Genomic DNA, 25,857 nt, shown 5'->3' with positions numbered 1-25,857 from the left:
AAGAAGCTTGACACCATTCAGGACAAAGCAGTCTGCTTGACTGGAGCGCCATCCACCATTTTCACTCCCTCCTCCACTGACACACAGTATGTACTATCTACAAGGTGCACTGAAACCACTCAACAAGGCTCCTTAGACAGCACCTTCCAAACTGTAATGTCTACCATCAAGAAGAACTCGGGGCAGCAGGTGCATGGGAACACCATCACCTGGAGGTTCCCCTCCAAGCCACTCATCATCCTGACTTGGAACAATATCGCTGTTCCTTTACTGTTGCTGGGTCAAAATCTTGGAACTCATCTGACTTCACAATGGTAATTGGGAATGGGCAATAAATGCTGGCCTAACCAGCAATGACCACATCCAATGAAATGAGAAAAAATAACTGCCTTCTGTAAAAAGAGGGAGTTGCTTCATCATGGGCACAACTTTACCACCCAACTCCATTGCCATTAATATAAGACTTACTGAGAACACAAAGTTGGAGGAGTGTTCTTTAAATTTAAATTATGCTTGTGAAATATTTCACATTACATTGGTTTCACTTTATTCATGTGTGCATCAAGCCCCATAAAATCACCTGCTTAGTTCCGAGCTTGCCCTATCTCTTTAAACCCACTGTCTGAGAATCCAAATAATTGTAGTTGCTCGAAAGTTGCTGTGAGATCAGGAAAACTGTGTGAAAGTTTTCGATTCCTGATCAGAAGAACTCAGAATTAATTGACTGGCTTTCTTTTTAAGATTGTTTTACATCTGTAATATCTGGAATGTTAGAGGCTTGCGTTAGATTTCTGTCATTGGTGATATATACCAATGAATCCTCCTAGTCAGATCTCCATGAAAGTAAATATAATCCCTAATTAAAGGATATTTTTACGGAGCTGAGACTTTCATCCTGGAATGGCAAATCGGAGAATCAGGTGTGGAAGACAGTAGTTTTAGTTTAGTTTATTTATTAGTGTCACAAGTATGCTCACATTAACTGTGAAAATCCTCCATTCGCCACACTCTGGTGCCTGTTCGGGTTCACAGGGGGGACAATTTAGCATGGCCAATGCACCTAACCAGCACGTCTTTCAGACTGTAGGAGGAAACTGGAGCACCCAGAGGAAACCCATGCAGACAAGAGAAGAATGCAAAGACTCCACACAGACAGTGACCCAAGCTGGGAATCGAAACCGAGTCTCTGGCTCTCTGAGGCAGCAGTGTACCTAATAGGCAGCGTTCCAACCTTCCAATCATTTCTTCTCTCACGGCATCAAAGTCACTTTGTTTAAATTCTTTCAATGATGAATGAATACAGGGGATACAGCATAACGATAGAATGTTTCTATCAAAGTAAGCAAAGAACTCAACTGATATCCTTGTTAAAAAGGAACAAAGCTCCGCTTTGAAATTATGGTTGAAACACTCAATCAATGATTTCACATAAAATGAAGGAAAATCCAATAAGCAACCCATTTCTGGAGGAGGGTAAGATTATTGTGGTTTAAATTGCGTTAATGATGAAGATGTTGCAATTTTTAACATAGGTAAAAGTGGTGAAAATAATGGCAGCTGTTGTACAAAATTGAAAGGCTTTCATCAAAGAAGTGTCAGTGTGGGCTATGCCCATGTTGGCACATCTATTGAAGAACCTTCAATCATCAACCATGAATTTGGATGTTTCGTTGCTTAAGCCAGATTAAACAGAAAACGGTTTTGTTTAATCCTTCTGGGATGAATCAAAGGAGAAATGGCACGGTATGGGATTATGGTGACATTTCATTGATCTAAAATATTTTGCCTTATCTATGTTATCCAAACTGTCGCACACAAAGAATTAATCAGTCATGATATTTTTAAAACTGTTTTGCCGAAAATATTTTCTCAGCTATGAAAATAGAATTCATTTCCGCATATCTCAGTACTGATAGCCCAGTTAAATAAAATGGAAGCAAAACTGATTATGAAACCACGTTAATGTTTAAACTAAGTTACCAAGTTTATTTTGACACTGATTCTTTAGATCATGCTACTTGTCACATTACCATCCTATTCTCCTTTGCACCATCATCTCTTTTGTCATTTAATCACTCCTGCTCTTCGAATTTGTTCGTTCCTCCTTGTCCTTTTATCTTGTCTCTGCATAAAAATCAGTTCAACCTGTTTGAACTGATTTGAACAGTTCAATCAGTTCATTATCGACCTGAAACATTGGCCAGAATTCTCTAGCCATTCACGCCGGCGGGATTCGCCAGTTCCGCTGGCAATGCACCTTTGCCCGCGGGTTTCACACCAGCGTGGAGTGATGTCAATGGGAATTCCCATTGACAGTGGCGGGACCAGAGAATCCCGTCTTTATCAAACAACACGCCATCTCCCGCCAGCGGGAAACACACAGCTGGGAGGCCAGAGAATCTCACCCATTAACTCTGTTTCCCTCAGCACAAATGATGCCTGACCAGCATTTTCTGTTTTCAATTCAGATTCCCAACATTCGCAATGTGTGCATTGTTGATGTTCCATTTGTCGTGCAAGACAACCTCATTTCATTAAGATGGACTTTCATCTTGAATGTGAGAATTGGGTGTCAGGAAACTTCCTGACATGTCATGGTGCCTCCTGATCAGCAATGTCCATTGATACTAATTTCATGACAGCCATTCAGGAATGGCCAGGTGTCAGCCTAAGGCAGAGCTTGAGGAGGACCGATGCTGAGGCAACCAGGTTAAAAAGCACACGTCTACTCACTGTGTCATTGGCCAAGCCCTAGAGATGGTTATAATCCTCATCCCTTTACCTGCCATACAACCCCTCGGTCTCCCATACTTCCCTCATCCTCATAGCTCCCAAACTACCTCATTCATAACTACTATAAACATAAATCATGAGCCCTATAATAACACTGGGAGTTTCTTTGCACATCATAAAACTATCAAAATAAACATTATTTGGAATGTCTACCTTAAAACATAATTATTTTGATAACTCATAGAACTGTCAAACAAAACAAATTCATATTCCCCTTGACAGCTGTGTCAACAACCTGTGCCGAGTAGAATCCATTAGTCAGTTAGAAACCCAGTCAAGCATAAATTATGTCAGTTAGAAACCCAACCAAGCATGAATTATGTGATTCCACTGAGTGACTTTATAAACACTGCTTGTTGAGTTGAATCCATAAGTGGGTTTAAAACTTAGCCAGATATTCATAATTAAATTCTATTGAACAATTTTGTCAATAAACCCTCCTGAGCTGAATACATTGAAACCTTTTAAGAGAGCCAGCATCTCTGCCATCTGTCAAAGCTTTGATACATCCAAACAATTGGTTGAGCTGAATTTCGAGACATATTTCACACACCTGAATTTTGTCTAATGCAGTACAACACTTTTTCCAAAGGATAATGTACTCTAATGCATCTGAATATTTGTCCAATTCCACAATGCTGTTCAATGCCTTGACACTAACCAAAGGTCAGAAGTGACAACCTGGCAATCGCATTACTTAATCGTCACTTACTTTATTAATACAATACCCTATCATCATCCTCTGTATTAAGATGATGTGTAACTTATGATACAGTAGTTTATCATGACGTGTGAAGTTGGTAACACATTATGAACTTAACTTTTCTGGTTCCTGGATCAAAATTATGGCCCCCTCCCCATGCCTTACAAACACCTCAACAATTCATTTGGGATTCTATGCACCCTGAAGTACAAAGAAAAATGATTGGAAAGGGCAAAGTCACAGGCTGTAGACACTGCTGGAGCACATGAAACCGTGATTGGACAGATGAAGATGCAGAGTAGCCAAATGACAGCTGACCAGCTATCGGTTAAGAAAAAGGCAGCAGTGTTGACGCAGTGAAACAACAACAAAATAATGTACACCGGACAGAGAGAAAGATGTGTCTGACCTGTGGATGACCACAAGAGTTCGCAGATGAAAGGGAATGTGCCCCACTTGGATCAAAAACTGCTGATATTGTGGAAAGCCTGTCCTGGTAAAAGACGTGCAGAAATAAGGTGGTAAACATATTCTCACAGCAAAACGAATATAAAGAGTGAATGAAAAGGCAAAGAAAGCAAAACATCCATACTCTGGAAGTTGACAATGGGTTTGAGGATACAATAGATATTGGATTCATACAACTACATGAAATTGTTGGATGTGATAATTCTGAGAGAAAAGAAATCCACACAAGTATTCAGATCAGGTGAGAAATAAACCCGCAGCTATAAATCTGAAGCTGATTTTTGATTCCGGAACACAGAGTAACATCATCACTAACCAGCATGATAACATCACTAACCAGTCGGACAACATCACTTACCAGCAAGATAGCATCACTAACCAGTGAGACAACGTCACCAACCAGCAAGATAACATCACTAAACAGCTGTATAACATCGCCAACCAGTGAGACAAAATCACTAACCAGCAAGATAACATCATTAACCAGTGAGACAACATCACTAACCAGTCAGACAACATCACTTACCAGCAAGATAGCATCATTAACCAGTGAGACAACATCACTAACCAGTGAGACAACGTCACTAACCAGCAAGATATCATCACTAACCAGTGAGACGACATCATTAACCAGCAAGATAGCATTACTAACCAGTGAGACAACATCACTAACCAGTGAGACAACGTCACTAACCAGCAAGATATCATCACTAACCAGTGAGGCGACATCATTAACCAGCAAGATAGCATTACTAACCAGTGAGACAACATCACTAACCAGTGAGACAACGTCACTAACCAGCAAGATATCATCACTAACCAGTGAGACGACATCATTAACCAGCAAGATAGCATTACTAACCAGTGAGACAACATCACTAACCAGCTGATCTGACTACACCCTCAGCCCCTGATTTATCATTAACCACCGAGTACACATTTAAACTGATTAACCCCTAACACACACCCGCCCCCCCTCTCCCCCCGATTTCCCCCCAACCTTCAGACATCATGACTACCCTCTTCACATCTTGGCAATCCTCCCAATACCCGGGCTATCCCTCCAACCCCTCAACTACACCTCCGCCCCCTGACAACCCTCACAATTCCCCAATTATCTCACCTACGCTCTCAACTACCCTCCAAAAACCCCAACTACCCTCTTGACGCAATGCAGCCATGTGCTGAGTAACAATGTATTCATCCACCAACCACATGGGGAGCTGTTAAAAAATGCACTTGATCAAATTCCAGCATTTTGTTTACTTAGGTATGAACTGGTCGTGCTGCACATATTAATTAAGCATACTGAATTTAACACACACATAACCAGTCAAAACGTAGACCAGGCAGTCAGCCATAGGCATAACTAGAATCACAACAACCCAGCTGCAGTTAGCTGTTTCGGTGTCAAATTCCCCAGTCGGCACTAATTTTAATTGTATAGGCAGATTGTATAGTGGGAGATTGCCCACTCAGGGGTGTAAGTTGCCTGATTTTCCCATTGGGAAGTCAGTGAGCATCCATGTAAAAAATACATCTGGAAGAAATACGTGACCTGTTTTTTACTCCAAGCGGTCACAAAGATTCTTTGAGAGTATGTACAACGGGGGAGAGAATGATCTCTTCAGTGGGAAACATCACTCGACCCAAGACAACAGCCAGGAAGAAAGAGAACTGCTCCTAGCAGTGTGCAGCGATGCTAAAACAAATGCTCATAACATCACCATAATCATTGAAAGCAAAATATTTTGGATGCTGGAAGTCTGAAATCAAAACAGAACGCACACAAAATTCTCAGTGGGTCTGGTAGTATCTGTGGGGAGAGAAACAGAGTTCATGTTTTGAGTTGAATATGGCTCTTCTTCAGAATTGTACTGGTGAATAACTTTGCCTTTTCTCCTGCAATCTTGAGAATTCCCTTATGAAGACTGCCAAATCAACTGGAAAAACTAGCTGGAGAACGCATGGGCCATGCTCCACTTAATTCATAGGATCATAGCATTCCTACAGTGCAGAAGAAGGCCATTTGGCCCATCGAGTCTGCACTGTCTATTCGATAGAGCATCTCACCATGGCCCACCCTGTGCCCCATCCATGTAACCTCACGCATTTATCCCACTAATCCCCCTAACCTACACATCTTAGGACACTAAGGGGCAAATTAGCATGGCCAATTCACCAAGCCTGCAGATCTTTGGACTGTGGGAGGAATCCAAAGTGCCAGGAGGAAACCCATGCAGACATTTTATTTTTTATTTATTAGTGTCACCGGTAGACTGATATTAACATTGCAATGAAGTTACTCTGAAAATCCCCTAGCCGCTGTACTCCAACGGCTGTTTGGGTACACTGAGGGAGAATTTGGCATGGCCAATGCACCTAACCAGCATGTCTTTTGGACTGTGGGAGGAAACTGGAGCGCCAGAGAAACCCATGCAAATGCGATGAATGTGCAAACTCTGCACAAACAATGACCCAAGCTGGGAATTGAACCCAGGTCCCAGGCACTGTGAGGCAGCAGTGCGAATAACTGTGCTGCTGTGCTGCCCCAATTTATTATTGAGGGCCTAACCTAAGTAACCTAAGGGCCAATGACTTGCAATGAGTTGTAAAGGACCTCACATACACCTGTTTTTGACTTGCAGTACAGAAGACTGGAAAGCCACCTTTACCAACATACTGGCAGCTATGCCCACTGTAGGCTGAAGCCTGTAATCGATCATGCTTGTAATTTTATAGTTCTACATTTTATTTCTGTTTTGCTCTTGATTTTAAGAGAACCTGCATTAAGCCTATATTGAATTTTTAAACGTAACTTCATAGACCTTGATTTCAAACTGTGATTCTGCTTTGATTAAGTCAAATAATTAATTAGTAGCAACCAATAACAGTGGATTGGTTAGCTCAGTTGGCTGGATGACTGATTTTTGATGCAGAGTGACGCCAACAATATGAGTTCAATTCCTGTACCGGCTGAGGTTATTCATGAAGAACATAAGAACATAAGAAATAGGAGCAGGAGTAGGCCATCTAGCCCCTCGAGCCTGCCCCGCCATTCAATAAGATCATGGCTGATCTGACGTGGATCAGTACCACTTACCCGCCTGATCCCCATAACCCTTAATTCCCTTACCGATCAGGAATCCATCCATCCGCGCTTTAAACATATTCAGCGAGGTAGCCTCCACCACCTCAGTGGGCAGAGAATTCCAGAGATTCACCACCCTCTGGGAGAAGAAGTTCCTCCTCAACTCTGTCTTAAACCGACCCCCCTTTATTTTGAGGCTGTGTCCTCTAGTTTTATCTTCCTTACTAAGTAGAAAGAATCTCTCCGCCTCCACCCTATCCAGCCCCCGCATTATCTTATAAGTCTCCATAAGATCCCCCCTCATCCTTCTAAACTCCAACGAGTACAAACACAATCTCCTCAGCCTCTCCTCATAATCCAAACCCCTCATCTCCGGTATCAACCTGGTGAACCTTCTCTGCACTCCCTCCAATGCCAATATATCCTTCCTCATATAAGGGGACCAATACTGCACACAGTATTCCAGCTGCGGCCTCACCAATGCCCTGTACAGGTGCATCAAGACATCCCTGCTTTTATATTCTATCCCCTTCGCAATATAGGCCAACATCCCATTTGCCTTCTTGATTACCTGTTGTACCTGCAGACTGGGCTTTTGCGTCTCATGCACAAGGACCCCCAGATCCCTTTGCACGGTAGCATGTTTTAATTTGTTTCCATTGAGATAATAATCCCATTTGTTATTATTTCCTCCAAAGTGTATAACCTCGCATTTCTCAACGTTATACTCCATTTGCCATATCCTCGCCCACTCACTCAGCCTGTCCAAATCTCTCTGCAGATCTTCTCCGTCCTCCACACGATTCACTTTTCCACTTATCTTTGCCTCGCCAATTTTGCCCATCACCTGAGGTGTGGTGATCCTCAGGTTAAATCACCACCTTTTGAGGGGGAGAGCAGCCAATGGTCATCTGGTGACTATGACGACTTTACCTTAACTGTGGACAGTTGTTTCTCAAAGCTTTGTTTCCATACTCAGCCCTTGTTCAAAGTTAGTGGTTGGAATTTTCCAGCTGTTCTCGCTGGTGGGATCTTACCATCTCGTTGACGGCGAATCCCTGCCACAAGTTTCCCAGCTGTAGGTGGGGGGTTAGATAAAACAAAAACCCCGTTGACAGCAGTGGGCCCAGAAGACCCTGCTGCCGACCAATGGCAGTACGTTTCCACTTCCACGGAACACGCTGCGGGAGTCGACAAAAATCCCCACTTATTGTTTTGTCTAAACTACTTTTTACCTTTTCAGGCTAGATTGGCCAAAATATAGATTTTCTGTTTTTGTTGGCTAAAATATATGTTGTTTTCTATTGTTTAACAGGAATTAATTCTTATTGCATCTGATGGCCCTTAAACCACAAGCCAGGACAATGGGTAACCTTACTAGCCTCAAAGAGCCTGTGAGAAAAATTTAATAAGGGCTTTTTTTTGGAGAAAGTCTGGGCAGAGGCCTCAGAAGCTGTGACGGAGCCAGAGATTGGACTTAACAAGTGCACAGCATCCAGCTTCCGAGGCTGCGGCCAGCATGGAATAGTCAATCCACTGAAAACTACAGAGAGTGGACACATCGACGGAGCGACTGACTGCAGTCATAGAATCGTAGAATCTACAGTGCAGAAGGAGGCCATTTGGCCCATTGAGTCTGCACCAACAACATTCCCCATGCAAGTCTAACCTCATGCAAGGTTCTTCAAAGACTTGCTGATATGTGAACCAAGGTTAAATGTACTATTTTAGGGAATTATCCTAAACAGACTCATTTCGGGTTATTTTACCATTTTGGGAAGCTGTCTTGAACAGACCAATTTAGCGTTACCAATTGTGCCACAATAAACTTGTCTTTCCTCCTTTCTTTTAATACATATACAAAATGTCTTCTCTTCCCTTCATTTTTAAAAATAAAAATATATCCCTCTTCTTATTACTAATAATTGTTTAATATAAATTGTTGTTTTCACACATTATTTGGTATTGAGTCACTCATTCCCGTTATGCCTCCATTAGGGTATGGCTCCGAGCTGAACTGCGGCTCCAGAAGGGACCCTCATTCCCCTACACCAGGCACAGATCTGCATGCAATGTTGCACCCCAAAATCTGATCTTGTTTTCCTCCCTTGTTTTACATCTGCACAAAAGATACAATGAGAACATTTTATGACCTCCACCCCAACCTATCTGCCTCCCTCCTATGTGTCAGCTGTGGCTCGGGTGGCAGTGCTTTCACCTCTGAATTACAAGGTTCTGGGTTCAAATCCCATTCCAGAGCTTAAATGTAAAAATCAAGATTTGCGCTCCAGTGTAGTACTGATGGAGTCTTTCAGAAGAGACATTAAGTTGAGGCCCTGTCTGTCTGTTCAGGTTGATGTAAAAGATTCCAAGGCATTATTCTGAAGAAGAGCAGTGTGTGGTAAACCACTGTTAAGCTTATTGCCTGTGTGTGTGTGTGACATGCCTGGGCATGCCCCTGCCAGCCCTGCCTGAGACTCCTCCTCCCTGGTCCAGGTATAAAGGTGACTGCTCCCAACCCCCCTGCCTCAGTTGCTGGACCAGTTCACCAGCATGGGTGTGCTCCAAGTCTTTTGCGAATAAAAGCCTATTTGTTCTTGCATACAAACTAGTCTTTGATAGTGCATCACAGGGGAGTTATCCCTCACATCCTAGGCAATATTCGTCTTTCAATCCCTATCAGGTACTGTGGCTATTATTATACCAATAGGGGAAGTAGAAGCTTTTCAAGCCAAGATATGAGATTATTTGGATGCAATGTCCACAGACCAGTGTTAAAATTTGAACTGTCAGACTTGTTACCGCATTTCATGACAAACTGTTCATCGTGAGTTGTCGATCATAAAGGTTAAAGCTACAGCTCTAGAATATCATGCACTTGTGTTTTATTCAATTAATGTTGAGTTTATTAGAGTAAAACTAGTCATTTCTACAAAAATAGTATTTACAATCAAGTGACAGTAATACAGATTGCGACAATGCATTAAACTGTCTCATGACTTATGTTCTGATGAGCTTGTATAAATGCTTGAATGCTGGTTGAGGAATGAATCAATTGATTTTATATAATAAGCAAATAATAACTCCGGCCTTGACAGAATGGCCTCATTTTCTGATGTTAAATAAGGGTAAGGGGCAAAATCTTGCAGCAACAGGGGTTGAAAGGGAGAAAGGAAATCCCGATGCTTACACTGGAATCACAGGGGTTCATGGCAGGTTTGGGGAAGGACAGGCCGAGGCAACTTCTCACCCCCACAGCTAGGTGCCAGAATACCTGGCTGTCATAGGCAGTCAGGTACTGGAGCTATCCCTGAAGTAGCGAACACCAGTCCCCCGATCACGCAAACCAACCTCCCATCCATTGACTCCGTCTATACTTCCCACAGCCTCGGAAAAGCAGCCAGCATAATCAACAACCTCACACACTCCGGACATTCTCTCTTCCACTTTCTTCCATTGGGAAAACGAAACAAAAATCTGAGATCACATACCAACCGACTCAAGAACAGCTTCTTCCCTGCTGCCATCAGACTTTTGAATGGACCTACAATATATTAAGCTAATATTTCTCTACACCCTAGCTATGACTGTAGCACTATATTCTGCACTCTCTCCTTTCCTTCTCCCCTATGTACTCTATGAATGGTATGCTTTGTCTGTATAGCGCACAAGAAACAATACTTTCACTGTATCCCAATACATGTAACAATAATAAATCAAATCAAATAATGTGCCAGACTTGCTGAGTGTAGTAAAGTCACAAGCGACTTGTTGTGGCTTCAATAATGAATGATTTATTATTCACGGCACGGTAGCACAGTGGTTAGCACTGCTGCTTCACAGCTCCAGGGACCTGGGTTCGATTCCCGGCTTGGGTCACTGTCTGTGTGGAGTTTGCACATTCTCCTTGTGTCTGCGTGGGTTTCCTCCGGGTGCTCCGGTTTCCTCCCACAGTCCAAAGATGTGCGGGTTAGGTTGATTGGCGATGCTAAAAATTGCCCCTTAGAGTCCTGAGATGGGTAGGTTAGAGGGATTAGGGGGTAAATATGTAGGGATATGGGGTTTGGGCCTGGGTGGGATTGTGGTCGGTGCAGACCCGATGGGCCAAATGGCCTCTTTCTGTAATGTAGGGTTTCTAAGATTCTATTAATATTAAATATATATATACAAGATAAGTGTCTGACAGAATGAATACACAAGTCTATTCTCTTCTGCCTGGCTCCCATTGCGGTTCCTCCCTATCCTAGGATGCGCGCCTATGCTCCCAATTGGCTCAGCTTTCAGTGCAGCCTCTTCATAGCATCTGGTCCCATCACATGGCCCTCAAAGGATCACCCTCTTAAAGGGGCCACGTTACCTCTCTGAGTTTGCATGAGGGGGTGATTCTCCCAGCCCTCTGCACTGCTTTATCAACACAGTAAGCCAGCAGGCTCAAGGGGAGGCGGTGTAGCGGGTTCCCTGCTGGGCACCATGGCCTCTGCGAGTCCCCAGCCGCTGGACCTCCAGCACTGTTAGCTCCGCACCAGAAATCGGCGCCAACCTGCATAATTTATGTAAATCAAGATTATAATATAATATCCATGTGATTAACTGGCCCGGGACTGAAGCCTCCAGGCCCATTAGACTCTCCCCCACTGCCAGGAGTGTTTTACTCCAGCAGGGTTTATAATGGCTCCCAACAAGAGGGGAGCTGGCAGCCCGACCCCACTGGAGTGAAGGGGGCCTCGAGGTCAGTGATGAATGGGGGTGCCCCCAGACATTGTCAGTGTGGCAGTGCCAGCCTGTTTCCCGGCACTGCCCAAGGGACAAAGTGGCAAAACTCCCCATGGGACATTGGGCAATGCCAAGGTGATGGGGCCTAATGGGGCCGGGGCCACTGGGGTGAGACAAGTAGAGGTCCTGCTGCTACTCTGCACTGGGATCAGTGACAGAGGGAAGGAGGCTAGTGATCGGGGCTGGCCATCGGGGGGTGGGGGTCGGCCTGCCAGGGGTGTTGAAGCTGCGGGGGGGGGTGAGGGGGTTGGGACTGCGGGTGGTGGGGGGGAGATTGGGACTGCCGGGGGGGGAGAGATCAGGACTGCCAGCGATGGGGGGGGGGGGGGGGGAGAGATCAAGGCGGGCCGCAGTAGGGGAGGTGGGGGAGAACGAGGCTGAAGAAGGGGGCCAGTGATCGGGCCATTGGGGGATCGGAGGGGCAGTGTTGTAGGGTCGCAGGAGGCCAACAATTGAGCTGGCCAGTGATCGGCACGCCGGCAGTGCGGGGCTACTGTGCATGCGCAGATCTCCACTCTGACAGATTCATTTTGAAACTCCCACTGAAAAAAACAGTGGGATTCACTCCAGTTTGTATGCAAATTCAAAACTTAGAATGTTTTGGGGGAACCGTCCCCGAGATGAGGGCTAGAGGGTGAGGGCAGGGTTACAACCCATGTACTCTCAACTCTTGAATATCTTCCCACCTCCCTCTCACCATGGCACATTCTTTTGACACTGCACTGGAGTCACTGGCCTGCTTCCAGTCGCATCAAACAAGGCAGCTTGAAGCATTTTAAGTTCTCATCTTCTAACACCAAGGAAGATTGTGGCCAGAAGAATGTTTAAATTCTTGCACTTGCACAGAAGGAGAAACCCGTGGTACCATCTTCAGTTCTGTGCTTGAGAGAGTTCAGTTCAATGTGCAGATCAATCGTGGTGGAACTGACACTTTCTGAGCAGCATCTGAGCACTTCAATTTTCACCTCTACAGGAAGACAGCCAGTGAGTTCACTCCTGGGCAGCTCCTATTGATACACACCTGCTTCTCATTAAGTTGCTCTTTGGATATCAGACATTAGTCAGGCCCCTGATATAATTGAACAGGGAGATTCATTAAGACAGAGTGAAGCAACATTGAATGATTAACCTTTGGTGCTGATACATTTAAAATGCAGGCACTTTATTGAAAAGGTACTCTATTTTGTTTTGAAGAACAAGGGTAAGATTCCTTTTGAGTGTCACACATAAGATTGTAAACCTTTTTTGCAATTATGTAGCACACAGTACAAAGAAAATCTGGCAGCTAATTTATTTTATTCCTTCATTGAATATGGGCATCAGAGGTAAGGCCACCCCTAATTGCCCTTGAGAAGGTTGTAATGAGCTGCCTTCTTGATCTTTTCTGCAGCTGGCTGGTATGATTGCGTGGCTTGCTGGGCCATTTCACAGGGCAGTTATGAGTCAACCACATTGCTGTGAGTCACATGTAGGCCAGACCAGGGAAGGACGGCAGATTTTCTTCCTGACAGGATATTTGTTTAAAGTTTTTTTTTAAAAGTTAAAAGTTTATTTATTAGTGTCACAAGTAGGTTTATATCAACACTGCAATTAAGTTACTGTGAAAATCCCCTAGCTGCCACACTCCAGCACCTATTCAGGTACACTGAGGGAGAATTTAGCACAGCCAATGCACCTAACCAGCACATCTTTTGGACTGTGGGAGGAAACCGGAGCACCTGGCAGGAAACCCATGCAGACACAGGAAGAACTTGCAGACTCCACACAGACAGTGACCCAAGCCAGGGATTGAACCCATGTCTCTAGTATTGTGAGGCAGCAGTGCCAACCACTGTGCCACCATGCTGTTTGTGAACTTAGTGGGGTTTTAACAGCAACTGATGATAGTCCCTTGGTACCATAACTAGGACAACCTTTCAATTCCAGATTATTATATTAGTGAAGTTAATTTAAATTCCACTAGCTGCTGCGGTGGGATAAATGCTCGGTGGAAAAGAATTACAAAGGTTTAGCATGTTGAAGCTATTGCCGATAGCAGATTGCACAAATGAAATCTAATTCTTTGACCAGCAAAGAAAGAATTTTTTGCACATAATTGTTCATTGAGAAATTTCTGACCGTTAATCAAACAATCCTGAACATAGGGCAGATTTCACTTTTAACTTTAAAAATCCTGCAGAATATTAGAGGGTCTAGAATACTTTTCAATAGGTAAACTAAAGCAAGCTTGTTTGCTGTGTAGTTGGGTCAGTGAGTTATTCCCCTTGTGACAAATTGTAACTATAACATTCCTGCAAACTAAATAACAATCTAAAGTTTATGTCAGCTAGCTTCACCTGTTGTGCAAATTTCTGAGACACCTTACCATTCCAGGGTAATCTGAGGTAGAGTGGGCACTTTTCAGGACTGAAAGCAGCTTCATGGTAAAAACTGGGCGGCATGGGACAAGTTGGGCCAAAGGGCCTGTTTCCATGCTGTAAATCTCTATTACTCTATGGCAGCATTTGGACCCTTCAGGAGTTTGCACGATACACGGCGAGCAATGGTCTGATCAGGGTAACCATTATCTCACAGGGTGGCTTCAAAATGTCCTAGTTCAGCAGCGAGCTTGCTCGATGAGCAAATGGATCGGGCCCTATTTGCAAGGTTGCCATTAAAGCCAATCTTATAGTGCATGGAACTGTAGGAATCCGAATACATAGATTGACCATTAAAGGTAAGTTTGCAGTCAAAGTGGTAGTAAACCCACTGGCAGATTTCGCAACTGGAGGAGGCAGAGGGTGTTGACAGACGACTGCTTTAGTGACTGGAGGCCAGTGAGCAATGGCGTACCACAGGGATCCTGTGCTGGACCCCCTATTGTTCATCATTTATATAAATGACATAGATTTGGGGGTTAGGATCAGTAAGTTTGCCGATGACACAAAGATTGGCCGGATGGTTAACAGTGAGGTTGAGTGCCTTGGGTTACAGGAAGATATGGATGAGATGGTCAAATGGGTGGATAAGTAGCAGTTGGAATTTAACTCTGAAAAGTGTGAGGTGATGCACTTTGAAAGGAGTAATTTGACAAGGAAGTATTCTATGAAAGGTCTGACACTGGGAAGTTCCGAAGAACAAAGGGACCTTGGCGTATTTGTCCGTCGATCTCTGAAGGTGGAAAGGCAGGTTAATAGAGTGGTGAAAAAGGCATATGGCACACTTGTTTTTATCGATCGGGGTATAGATTACAAAAGCAGAGAGGTCATGATGGAGTTGTATAGAACTTTGGTGAGGCCACAGCTGGAGTATTGTGTGCAGTTCTGGTCGCCACATTATAGGAAGGACATGAACGCACTGGAAGGGGTGCAGAGGAGATTCACCAGGATGTTGCCTGGGATGGAACACTTAAGTTATAAACAGGGGTTGGATAGGACTTGAGTTGTTTTCTCTGGAGCAGAGAAGACTGAGGGGTGACCTGATTGAGGTGTTCAAGATTATGAGGGGCATGGACAGAATGGATAGGGAGCAGCTGTTCCTCTCAGTTGAAGGGTCAGTTACGAGCGGACACAAGTTAAAAGTGAGGGATGGGAAGTATAGGGGGGATTTGAGGAAAAACTGTTTTACCCAAAGGGTGGGGATAGTCTGGAATGCACTGCCTGAAAGGGTGGTGGAGGCAGGTTGCCTCACATCCTTTAAAAAGTACCTGGATGAGTACTTGGCACATCATAACATTCAAGGTTATGGGCCAAGTGCTGGCAAGTGGGATTAGGTGGGCAGGTCAGGGCCTTTCATGCGTCGGTGCAGACTCAGTGGGCCAAAGGACCTTTTCTGCACTGTAGGATTCTGTGATTCTATTAACTAGAATCTTGAGGAAAGGGAGTTCATTTCACTGCTCCATTTGAGTGCAGGCTGGAGCCCATTAAGGTGTGTAAGGAGACTCATACAGATTACTCTGGAAGGGTATGTGTCTCAAAAATTTGAGAAACAGGTGAAGAACAGCTCTTTCATGCTACTACTATGCAACAGCAACACGAGTGGTATTCGTCACTAACAGGACACTGCTATCAAGCCATAAAGACAAGCCTATCACACAATGAGTAATGTGGTACATGAATTCCAGTGCTGGTGTGATGTGGGGTATATAGCCTATCTGTCTCAATGACTGGTGGATTGCATCAAAAAGCATGCCCCTTCAGCTGTCTGTAACAGGCAAAGTACTGATTGTATCTAACCAGCCCATGCTGCAGAGCTGAAAATATAGGATGGAATTTTTCGGCCTTTCACGCAGGTGGGAATTCCCGGTCTGGCCAATGTGAGCAGAAATTTCACTGGCCTGGTGGCTGGGGGACTCACCGTGAGGGGTAGAAAACTTTGGCCATAGTGTCTAACATCACATTTGATTCTGCAATTGGACAGCACTTGCTAAACAATCCTGACTGTGCGAATGATTACACTGGCTAGTGGCAATTAACGTAAGATTATCAGTGGGGTTTGCTGTGTGATATGTGTGCTCAAAGCTACATGTAGCCACATAGACACCCTGTCCTTTGTAATCAGAAAGACCTTTACCATGCATTACACCTTTTTTCAAATAAACCAAACCTTAGGGGACAGCCAATCCCTGATTCATCACTGTGGTGATCTGAATCGCCTGATTTGAAGTTAAACAAAAGCTTAGAAGTTAACTTGCCTCGTGCATTCTCCATGGCAATGTCTCTATCAGAGTCCACTTGCCAATTAATCAACACTCTCTTCTTGTGCAGTATAAATTGTTGTTACCTTTAGAATGGATATTCTTGTGGACCTTCCCTGATGAGTTCAAGACAAAAATCTTTGATACCATGTTTCTTTTTATCAGAAATATTAAAGTTCTTCATATCTTTGGATCTCATGCCATTTCCAGCTGAACATAAGCAACCAGGCCTTTGAAACAGCACTGCAGAAATGGCTGCTGGAAAGAAGAGAAATAACAATTTGCAGTTAATTATAAATGACATCTCCCCTTATAATTTTTCCCTTTTAAGAGGTTCAGTTCCTCTCCATATTAAAGACTGGCTAGTCTAAAATAATGGATGCAATCTTGTTTCACTCCACGGCACAATGCACTGACACCCCAATGCCCCACCCTTTGCTTTTTATAATATGTTAAAGATTGTTGAATTTGTTTGTAAAATGAATATCCAACTGGTCTTTCACAGTAATCAATTCCGAGATTGGTTCTGCAGTAATGAGTTCACAAGTCTTATCCTTATGCGTTTGCCATCAACTATTAAGTCTGTGGAGTGCATTGACAGTTACCTTCTGTACTGACAGCTGCTGCATTCACTGAAGTGGAACAAAACCTATGCATAAAATGTAAACATGACAGATCCCATGGGGCGATTTCAAGGTTGGAAAGTAAGACTCGACATTCAAATGATAACAGAAAACAATTCCTTACCATCAGAAGTTAGAATGTAATCTGAATCTCTGAATCAGAATATCTCACAGTCCTTCATGCATATCTATTTATTTTTGTAAAATAATTGTCCTTTCTCTAAATACAGATTTTGTATTCCCAAGTTAATAACTGTCAATTTTACAGAACACATTTTGGTTCTACGCTCGATATTCATAAGAGCACATCTCTGAACATGGTTTATGCACAGTGTAAATCTTCTTATGCACTTGAACTGTCCACTATCTCAATGTGACAGTCTGAGTTTTAGCTTCTTATTGTCAACACTAAGTGAGAGGTGGTGACCTAGTGGTATTATTGCCACTAGGGTGGCATGGTGGCACAGTGGTTAGCACTGCTGCCTCACAGTGCCAGGGACCTGGGTTCAATTCCGGCCTCGGATAACTGACTGTGTGGAGTTTGCACATTCTCCCCGTGTCTGCGTGGGTTTCCTCCGGGTGCTCCAGTTTCCTCCCACAGTCCAAAGATGTGCGGGTTAGGTTGATTGGCCATGCTAAATTGCCCCTTAATGTCAGGGAGGTTAGCAGGGTAAATTCATGGGGTTGTGTGGATAGGGCCTCGGTGGGATTGTGGTCAGTGCAGACTCGATGGGCCGGATGGCCTCCTTCTGCATTGTAGGGATTCAATGATTCGATGATTCTGTTGCTAGATTATTAATCTAGAAACTCAGTTAATGTTCCCGGGATAAAATCCCACCATGGCAGGAATTTGAATTCAACAAATAAAAGTCTTAGAATTAAGAATCCACTGTTGACCATGAAACCATTGTCGATTGTCGGAAAAACCCATCTGGTTCACTGATGTCCTTTAGGGAAGGAAATCTGCCGTCCTTAACTGGTCTGACCTACATGTGACTCCAGACCCACAGCAACATGGTTGATTCTCAACTGCCCCCAAGCAACTAGGAATGGGCAATAAATGCAGGCAAGCCAGCAATGCCCATATCCTATGAATGAATTTTTAAAAAGTTAATACCAAGTAATGTTGATTTTAGGGTCATCGTTGCATTGGGGACTCATTTCTATCCAGAGCCGGAGTTTCCATAAATCCACTGGCCTAGAAATCTGAATGTGCCCAAATAATGAAGCATTGACTATTGCTCGATAAGTCAGCTGTCATAAGATGTCGGGTCCAAATTGAATGGTTTTTAGCCAGCATTGAATAGCCTTATCTGAAATTCATATCGAAAAATGGATACTGTATTAACATACAGATGTGATTGTAAAGCAGCCAAAGTAACATTGTGTGATGCATATGATGTCTGTTACTAGCATTTACAATGCTCCTTTTAGAATCTGAAGTGATAATTGTACAAACCACCTGGTCTCTATTATATTGTTGCTCACAATGAGTTACAGAGGAAAACACAGTGTTCAGATAATGACTAAGAGGAGTTGAAAAGAAGTCTATGAGAGATGTACTCGGACTTTTTTATTGATTGGTTCCTGGGAGATTTGGATAAAATCAGGATGTTTTTCATGTGTGTATGTGACAAGCACATCCTGTTCTATAACAAAAGACAAAATACTGCAGATACTGGAAATCGGAAAGAGAATGGAAAATGCTGGAAATACTCAACAGGCCAGGCAGCATCTGCGGAGAGACAAACAGAATTGGCTTCTGGTCGATGACCTTTCATCAGAACTGGAAAATATTACAACATAACAGGATTTAAATGAGCACAGGGGCAGTGAAAGGATGGGGAGGAAGAGAAAGAATAAAAGGCAAGGTCTGCGATCGTGTGGAAGGTAGGAATAATTTAAATGACAAAGGAAATGATGGGAACAGGGGTGGGAATGGAACAAGTAAAGAAGCAGAAGATTTTCTTTCATTAGTTATTACTGTCACAAGTATTCTTACAAGGAAATTTGGCATGTCAGCTATGATTCTCACCAACTTTTACAGATGCACCATAGAAAGCATTCTTTCTGGTTGAATCACAGCTTGGTATGGCTCCTGCTCTGACCAAGACCGCAAAAAACTGCAAAGAGTCGTGAATGAAGCCCAGTCCATCACGCAAACCAGCCTCCCATCCATTGACTCTGTCTACACTTCCCACTGCCTCGGAAAAGCAGCCAGCATAATTAAGGACCCAACACACCCCGGACATTCTCTCTTCCATCTTCTTCCATCGGGAAAAAGATACAAAAGTCTGAGGTCATGTAACAACCGTCTCAAGAACAGCTTCTTCCCTGCTGCCATCAGACTTTTGAATGGACCCACCTCGCAATTCTCTACCCCTTAGCTATGACTGTAACACTACATTCTGCACTCTCTCTTTTCTTTCTCTATGAACGGTATGCTTTGCCTGTATAGCATGCAAGAAATAACACTTTTCACTGTATCCTAATACATGTTACAATAATAAATCAAATCAAAATAATACATTAACAATGCAATAAAGTTACTGTGATAATCCCTGAGTCACCACACTCCAGCACCTGTTCGGATACACTGAGGGAGAATTTAGCATGGTCAATGCACTTAACCAGTGTGTCTTTTTGCACAGACAGTGACCCGAGCCAGGAATTGAACCAGTGTCTCTGGCACTGTGAGGCAGCATTGCTAACCACTGTGCCACCATGTCATCCAAAGGTTATGCCTGAGGAGATGTAAATGGCAACAGCAGAATGCACCTCCTGTCAATAACCGGGAATCAGCTGTTACCATCTGAAATTGTTGAACTCAACTGTCAAATCGGGAAGGATATAAAATAATGGAAAGATGAGGTACTGTTCCGTAAGCTTGCATTGAACACCATCGGAACAGTGTAAAGAGCCAAGGACAGAGAGATCAGATAATGCAAATGACAAGTGACTGGAAGTTTAGGAACACAGTTGTGGGTTGAACAGAAGACCTCAGCAAAGCAAAAACTCAATTTACATTTTCTCTCCCCACGGTAGTGAGATTGCATTGAAGATTAGACCAGGATGCACAGAGGATCAGTCCCTTCATTGTGCTGAAGCAGAGGTGGTGGCATCGTACTGGAGGTGGCTGACATAATAGAAGATGATCTGTTGAATCGGAAGACTAGTGAGGTAGAAAGTGGACATAAAGGGAAACCCCTGTTTCTGGGACAGGGAATCTTTTCCACCACCTCCAGTGTGATGTCACCAAAAAAACACAATTTCTCCTCTCCAGACCTATCAGTGTTCCTGAGGAACCATGCTCTTCCTGACACTCTGATCCAGTCTTCATCACCCCCAACACCCTCTCCCCATACTTTCTATAAAAATGCAGGGGATGCAAAGCTACAGTTTTAACTTCTCTCATCTCACTGTCCACGGCCCCAAACACCTCACCCGGGCGATTTATGTGAAATTCTCTCCATTTAGTAAACTGTATTTGCCACTCACAATGTGCTCTACTCCATGTTGGGGAGGCTAAATGCAGATTGGGTGATTTCTTTGCAGAACATGTTCATTCAGCTTGCAAATGTGACCCTGAGTTTCTGGTTGCTTGCCATTGTAATTCTCTTCTCCACTCCCTCTCTCACATTTATTTCTTGGCCTCCTATAGTGTTCCAGGGAAGCTCAACATAAGCTTGAGAAACAGCGTCTGATTTTATAGTGAGACACTTCACAGCTTAACATTGAGTTCAACAATTCTATCACAGTAGTTCTGCATTTTCCCATCCACATTTCCTCCAGCCACTTTTGCCCACATTTCCTGTTACCATCCCCCTTTTGCCTTGCACCCTTTTGTCATTTAATCTCTCCTGTCTTCCACTCTATTAAAGACCTTTTCTTTTATCCTGTTATCCCCTCGCCCCATTTCTGGCCTCTGTACCTGATTAAAAACTGTCATTATCACTAGTTTTTCCCCCAGTTTTGATGATAGATCATCAATCTGAAATATAATTCTCTCTCCACAGATGGTGCCAGACCTGCTGAGTATTTCCAGCATTATTTTACTTTTATCCTCACCAGCATCTATAGTAGTTTTCTTGTGCCAAAGCAAGGAGGAGGGTGGTGAAGGGCTAGTTGATCCTCTCTGTTCAAGGAAGAAGTAGTGGGCCCCAGCAGCCACCTTGCTGTGATTGGAGGTGTAGAGGGATGAGATGTCTGCAGCGAAACAAAGATATTTTTAATATTCATTCTTGGGTGTGAGCATTGGTAACAAGACCAGCAATTACTGCCCTTGAGAAGGTAGTGATGAGCTGCCTTCCTGAACTGTTGCTGTCCACTGCGATGTTGATGCATCTGCAGTGCTTTCTAGAGCAGTCTGATACAACAACATGCTTGTGAGACCATTTCAGAGGTCAGTCAAGGATCAATTGGTGTCAGCCTGGAGTCAATGGCAACAAAACAAAAGAGATTGTCATCGACTTCAGGAGCATAGTGGAGAACATGCCCCTGTCTACATCAGTGGGAATTAAATAGAAATGGTCGAGAGCTTCAAGTTTTAAGGTGTCCAGATCACCAACAACCTGTCCGGGTCCCCCATGCCAACACTATTGTTAAGAAAACCCACCAATGGCACTACCTTCTCAGAAAACTAAGGAAATTTGGCATGTCAGCTATGACTCTCACCAACCTTTACAGGTGCACCATAGAAAGTAGTTTCTCTGGTTGTATCACAGCTGGGTATGACTCCTGCAGTGCCCAAGACTGCAAGAAACTACAAAAGGTTGTGATTGTAGACAATCCATCATGCAAACCAGCCTCCCACCCATTAACTCTGTCTATACTTCCCGCTGCCTTGGCAAAGCAGCCAACATAATTAAGGACCCCACGCACCCCAAACATTCTCTCTTCCGCCTTCTTCCATCGGGAAAAAGATACAAAAGTCTGAGCTCATATAAGAATCGACTCAAGAACAGCTTCTTCACAGCTGCTGTTAGACTTTTGAATGGACATATCTCGCATTAAGTTGATCTTTCTCTACAGCCTAACTATGACTGTAACACTACATTCTGCACTCTCTCCTTTCCTTCTCTATGTCTGTATAGCGCGCAAGAAACAATACTTTTCACTGTATATAATACATATGACAATAATAAATCAAAATCAAATCACATGTAGCCAGATTGATTAAGGACAGCAGATTTCCTTCCCTGAAGGACACTAGTGAACCAGATCAGTTTTTACAACAATCCGGTAGTTTCATGACATTATTGTTGAAACTGGTATTTTATTTCAGTTTTGGGACGTCTCTGGAGTGTTAGTCCAGGCCTCTGGATTACTAGTCCAGTACCATCTCCAGGGTTAGGACCAAGAAGCTGGAATGACAGGGGCATCAGAAGAGTCATGGATATAGGTGGCAAGAGACTGGACAAAAAATAAAACTGACACAGAAATAAATAATTTTAGTGGGACAGGAACAGGCTGAATCCAGGCCAGTCCTGATTGTGGATTTTGGGAAGGACATATAACTGGGCTGCTCAGGATTGGGAAAGATGTGACTTCAGACCCACACCAATTGATCAATGACTGACCTCTGAAATGGTCTTGCAAGTGTGTTATTGTATCAGACTGCTGTGGAAAGCACTATGAGTGCATCAACACCACAGTGGAGTGCAACAGTTCAGGAAGGCAGTTCACCACTACAATCTCAAGAGCAATAGTTGCTGGCCTTGTCACCACTGCTCACACCCAAGAATGAATATTAAAAATATCTTCTTTTCTCTGCAGACATCTTGTCCCTCTACACCTCCATCACAGCAAGGTGGCTGCTGGGGCATGGGGCGGCACGGTGGCACAATGGTTAGCAATGCTGCTTCACGGCGTCAGGGTCCCAGGTTCAATTCCGGCCTCAGGTCACTGTCTGTGTGGAGTTTGCACATTCTCCCCATCTCTGCGTGAGTTTCTTCCGGGTGCTCCAGTTTGCTCCCACAGTCCAAAAATGTGCACGTGAGGTTGATTGGCCATGTTAAATTGACCTTCACTGTCAGGGGGACTAGCAGGGTAAATGAGTGGGGTTACGGGAATAAGGCCTGGGTGGGATTGTGGTCGGTACAGACTCGATGGGCCAAACAGCCTTCTTCTGTACTGCAGGGATTCTATGAAGAGTGTTGCCTGCTCATTAAAAGGCCACCTCACCAAAATTAGGTTCCCCTGTCAATTGAAGATGCTAGCCAGCGGGAAATTGGAACGTTCAGTTTTAATATATCAGTGGTGTAAAGCTGGCAAGCTTCACTTCTTCCATGACTTTGAGGTCAGTTAATGTTGCTTTCACCTTCTTGGGGACTGTATATAACTTCACTCATGTCTGGTGCTCATAACAAAAGCTGTGTGAAGGTTGGGTGGGGGGTGATGGTAGGTCCGTAGGTTGGAATGAAGGCAAAAACTGAGAGAAAGGCTACGCGGGGAAAGGAGGAGTGCTGTCCTGGTGCCCTTTAAATAAGGCATCCAGATGTTTGAACCAATGAGGTAATGGCAGGGAGGGTGACTTGGCAGAGGTGGAAACTTTCACAACATTTAAGAAGCATTCAGATGAGCACTTGAAATGCCATGGCACACAAGGCTACAGGTCAAGTGCTGGAAAATGGGACTAGGATAGGAAAGTATTTGATGGCCAGCACAGACATGATGGGCCGAATGGCTGCTTTCTGTGCTGTAAAACTCTATGATTCCCTGTCTACCCTCACTACAAGATTTACTGTGCACTGCATGGATGAATAAGCAATGAGATGAACAGTGCAAGATTGTACTTGTTCAACTGTCCCAACTTCCCAGCAGGAATCATTTGCACTTTCACTCCAGTCACCGAAACTAGCCTTCAGAGCAAAACATTCCACCCCAGATACACAACCTCGACTGAACTACCCTCATCTACCGAATCCATTATTTCATCAAATCACTCCATCATCGTGGTCAAGCATGACTTACCTTTAATAAATCAACACTGCCTTTCATTCATCAATCCATTATTTTTCGTCAATTTTTTCCAAAGAAATGTCTCTTAAATGTTCCCAAATCCTTCATATTAGGTTGACTGGCCTGTAATTACCAGGTTTAACATTTGCTCCATTTTTGAACACGGATGTAACATTTACAATCCTCCAGTTTTTGGGAACTATTAGCACTGCTGCCTCACAGCGCCAGAGTCCCGGGTTCGATTCCCGGCTTGGGTCACTGAGTGTGTGGAGTTTGCACGTTCTCCCCGTGTCTGCGTGGGTCTCCTCTGGGTGCTCCGGTTTCCTCCCACGGTCCGAAGGATGTGCTGGTTAGGTGCATTGGCCATGCTAAATTCTCCCTCAGTGTACCCTAACAGGCGCCGGAGTGTGGCAACTAGGGAATTTTCACAGTAACTTCATTGCAGTGTAAATGTAAGCTTACTTGTGACACTAATAAATAAACTTAAACAACATCTCAGGAGGATTGGAAGCTTGTGGCTAAAGACTTCACGATATCCATCCTCACACTGCAGCAGAGATATATTCCATCCAAACCAAGATGACTTTTCTACTTTGAACAATATTCACCTTTTAAATACACCATTTGAACATATTTTTATTTACTGGCTGATATTTTATGGCCTCATTCAGGTGAGCCTCGTAAAATCCCACCCGAGGCCAACGGGGAATTCCGTTCTGCGAGCCATGACCGCCCTGGTTCCGGGTCGTGGCAGTTAAATTCCGCCAACTATCTCCTTTCTTGCTGTGATAGTGACAACATTCCCTCCTCCGGTGAAAGCAGCTCTAAAGTGCTCATTTAGAATCTTAGACAAGCTCTATGCCTCGGCAAAAAGATTTTCTTTTGGTTCTTTAATTAGTCCCACTCTTTCTTTAGATTGCCCTTTTGCTGTTTATATATTTATACTGTACGCCCAGTATCAGCTGCATCCTATATATTTTGTGTGGGGTAAATGTCCATTCTGTTCCTCCATGAAACCTGGAAAGATCACTTTGCAAGTTTTGATTGGAAGAAGTTTGATAGATGTTTGTTTATGAATTCATAAAATAAATTATTTATCGTGCAATGGACCCATTTTTAACGTAATTATGTAGACTTGCTGTGTCAAGGATGCTCTTACGCTATAAATTCCAATTTCATGTTAATGCACAGACTAGCACAAAGCTGCATCTGGGCTGGAGACAGATGATAAAATGTAGTTCACAGCAGGAATAGATGAAAAATTTCACATTTGTAGAAGTGTGCGGATTCAAAATAGTTGTTTCATGGATCAGTGAATTAAGAGGCCACCTCCTCCATAATATTTAAGAATTGAATTACATTTTCTGATGGCTGGACAATTGACAGTATGCCACATAAAATGGGAATTCCTATTTACAAAGTAATTGCATTATTAATGTAATGTTTTTAGCTCAGGTCTCAGGCCCACAGATTTCTTTCCTGGTAATAAGAAAGAACTAAAATATGTTTGCACATTCTGAGATGGAACATAAATCAAGTTTACTTTTGCATGGGTGCTGACAATGGCCCTGCAACTCTGGCACTGCAGACACTAATCCTTGAAAGACACAAAGGTAGCTATTTTGCACACAAATAAAGAGATAATCAAAATACATTTGTGATGTTAGTGTACCTTTAAGAAGTGTTTTTTTATAATCATGTACTCTGCAGCTGTAATCAAAGTTTTTCTGTCTGTTTTTCTCATTGCTGCCAAGCTGTCTGCGAGAGTCTT

Source organism: Mustelus asterias, chromosome 10 (genome assembly GCF_964213995.1).
Source record: "Mustelus asterias chromosome 10, sMusAst1.hap1.1, whole genome shotgun sequence".
NCBI classification, from domain to species: Eukaryota; Metazoa; Chordata; class Chondrichthyes; order Carcharhiniformes; family Triakidae; genus Mustelus; species Mustelus asterias.
Note: the sequence above shows the minus strand (reverse complement) of the source record.